The sequence below is a fragment of the Anastrepha obliqua genome, unplaced genomic scaffold, assembly GCF_027943255.1.
Source record: "Anastrepha obliqua isolate idAnaObli1 unplaced genomic scaffold, idAnaObli1_1.0 ptg000097l, whole genome shotgun sequence".
NCBI lineage: Eukaryota > Metazoa > Arthropoda > Insecta > Diptera > Tephritidae > Anastrepha > Anastrepha obliqua.
In genome coordinates, this window is record NW_026562218.1 from 12,501 (window position 1) to 15,592 (window position 3,092).

A 3,092-nucleotide genomic window follows, 5' to 3' on the forward strand; every position below is an offset into this window, starting at 1 on the left:
GAATATTAAAACAACCTCAACTCATATGGGATTACCCCCTGAATTTAAGCATATTAATGAGGGGAGGAAAAGAAACTAACAAGGATTTTCTTAGTAGCGGCGAGCGAAAAGAAAATAGTTCAGCACTAAGTCACTTTGTCTATATGTCAAATGTGAGATGCAGTGTATGGAATATCTTAATATCTAGTATGAGAAATTAACGATTTAAGTCCTTCTTAAATGAGGCCATTTACCCATAGAGGGTGCCAGGCCCGTATAACGTTAATGATTACTAGAAAGATATTTCCAAAGAGTCGTGTTGCTTGATAGTGCAGCACTAAGTGGGTGGTAAACTCCATCTAAAACTAAATATAACCATGAGACCGATAGTAAACAAGTACCGTGAGGGAAAGTTGAAAAGAACTCTGAATAGAGAGTTAAATAGTACGTGAAACTGCTTAGAGGTTAAGCCCGATGAACCTGAATATCCATTATGAAAAATTCATCATTAAATAATTAAAAAAATAATGTGCATTTTTTTCATATAAGGACATTGTAATCTATTAACATAATAAAGTATTTATCAAAAGATCATTGGTGATATTAAGTTTATTTAAATTAATTTGCTTTTTAAGCATATTAACATAAAATAAATACTAATGATTTGATAAAGTGTTGATAGATTTTATTATATATAATGCTAAAATTCATTTTTTGAATTTTACAAAAAATTTAATATCTATGATATTAATATTTATTTGTATGCATTTATATGATTAACAATGCGAAAGATTCAGGATACCTTCGGGACCCGTCTTGAAACACGGACCAAGGAGTCTAACATATGTGCAAGTCATTGAGTTATATTAAACTTAATGGCATAATTAACTTAACTTAAATATAATGGGATTAATTTTTAGTCTATTTTTTAATAAATAGTCAATTAATTCAATCCCGGGGCGTTCCATATAGTTATGTATAATGATAATTTATTATTATTTATACCTCTAACTGGAGCGTACCTTGAGCATATATGCTGTGACCCGAAAGATGGTGAACTATACTTGATCAGGTTGAAGTCAGGGGAAACCCTGATGGAAGACCGAAACAGTTCTGACGTGCAAATCGATTGTCAGAATTGAGTATAGGGGCGAAAGACCAATCGAACCATCTAGTAGCTGGTTCCCTCCGAAGTTTCCCTCAGGATAGCTGGTGCATTTAAAAATTATATAAAATAATCTTATCTGGTAAAGCGAATGATTAGAGGCCTTAGGGTCGAAACGATTTTAACCTATTCTCAAACTTTAAATGGGTAAGAACCTCACCTTTCTTGATATGAAGGTTGAGGTTATGATATAATGTGCCCAGTGGGCCACTTTTGGTAAGCAGAACTGGCGCTGTGGGATGAACCAAACGTAATGTTACGGTGCCTAAATTAACAACTCATGCAGATACCATGAAAGGCGTTGGTTGCTTAAAACAGCAGGACGGTGGACATGGAAGTCGTAATCCGCTAAGGAGTGTGTAACAACTCACCTGCCGAAGCAACTAGCCCTTAAAATGGATGGCGCTTAAGTTGTATACCTATACATTACCGCTAAAGTAGATGATTTATAAAACAATTTCGATTGATTTATAAATTTTGAAACTTTAGTGAGTAGGAGGGTACAATAGTGTGCTTAGAAGTGTTTGGCGTAAGCCTGCATGGAGCCGCTATTGGTACAGATCTTGGTGGTAGTAGCAAATAATCGAATGAGACCTTGGAGGACTGAAGTGGAGAAGGGTTTCGTGTGAACAGTGGTTGATCACGAGTTAGTCGGTCCTAAGTTCAAGGCGAAAGCCGAAAATTTTCAAGTTTTTAATAAAAAAAAAAATATTAATAAAAATATATTTAAAAATAATTAAAATACTTGAATTATTTTGAACGAAAGGGAATACGGTTCCAATTCCGTAACCTGTTGAGTATCCGTTTGTTATTAAAAATGGGCCTTGTGCTCATCCTGGCAACAGGAACGACCATAAAGAAGCCGTCGAGAGATATCGGAAGAGTTTTCTTTTCTGTTTTATAGTCGTACTACCATGGAAGTCTTTCGAAGAGAGATATGGTAGATGGACTAGAAGAGCATGACATTTACTGTTGTGTCGATATTTTCTCCTCGGACCTTGAAAATTTATGGTGGGGTCACGCAAACTTCTCAACAGGCCGTACCAATATCCGCAGCTGGTCTCCAAGGTGAAGAGTCTCTAGTCGATAGAATAATGTAGGTAAGGGAAGTCGGCAAATTAGATCCGTAACTTCGGGATAAGGATTGGCTCTGAAGATTGAGATAGTCGGGCTTGATTGGGAAGCAATACCATGGTTTATGTACTCGTTCTGGGTAAATAGAGAATTACGATTCTTGTTCCCCGGATAGTAGTTACGTAGCCAATTGTGGAACTTTCTTGCTAAAATTTTTAAGGAATTATATCATTCGATATATATTCCTTTTAAATTATAACGATTATCAATTAACAATCAATTCAGAACTGGCACGGACTTGGGGAATCCGACTGTCTAATTAAAACAAAGCATTGTGATGGCCCTAACGGGTGTTGACACAATGTGATTTCTGCCCAGTGCTCTGAATGTCAAAGTGAAGAAATTCAAGTAAGCGCGGGTAAACGGCGGGAGTAACTATGACTCTCTTAAGGTAGCCAAATGCCTCGTCATCTAATTAGTGACGCGCATGAATGGATTAACGAGATTCCTACTGTCCCTATCTACTCATTCTCAGTTTGACTGTTGAATAGTGCGGACGTGTCGTGTGCTAAGTGGTGATTAGCGATTTTTGCGATTTCTTTTGCGTTTATATTCGTGTGTGATAACCGGTGTATTACAGTTGTGCGAGTGACGCTAATATTGTTGTGGCTGTACCATAGCGGTACAGTGTTTACAATTAATTGTGATTGAAAGTGCCGTTGTGCGAGTGACGCTACTTTGTAGTAGCTGTACACTGTTTACGAGTGATTAAGTGCCGTACGGTAGTTTTGTTGGACACTCCAGTGAGTGCCAATATACTCCGTGCTATAGACACATTGTGCGTGCGTGTGAGTGCCGCTAGATACAGCGTTGG

The 3,092-nt window shown here is 37.3% G+C and overlaps 1 pseudogene; it reads left to right on the forward strand.

The window, feature by feature from the left end:
• Window positions 1–11: 11 nt before the first annotated feature.
• LOC129251868 (large subunit ribosomal RNA) lies at window positions 12–2,783 on the forward strand (annotated as a pseudogene).
• Window positions 2,784–3,092: the final 309 nt, after the last annotated feature.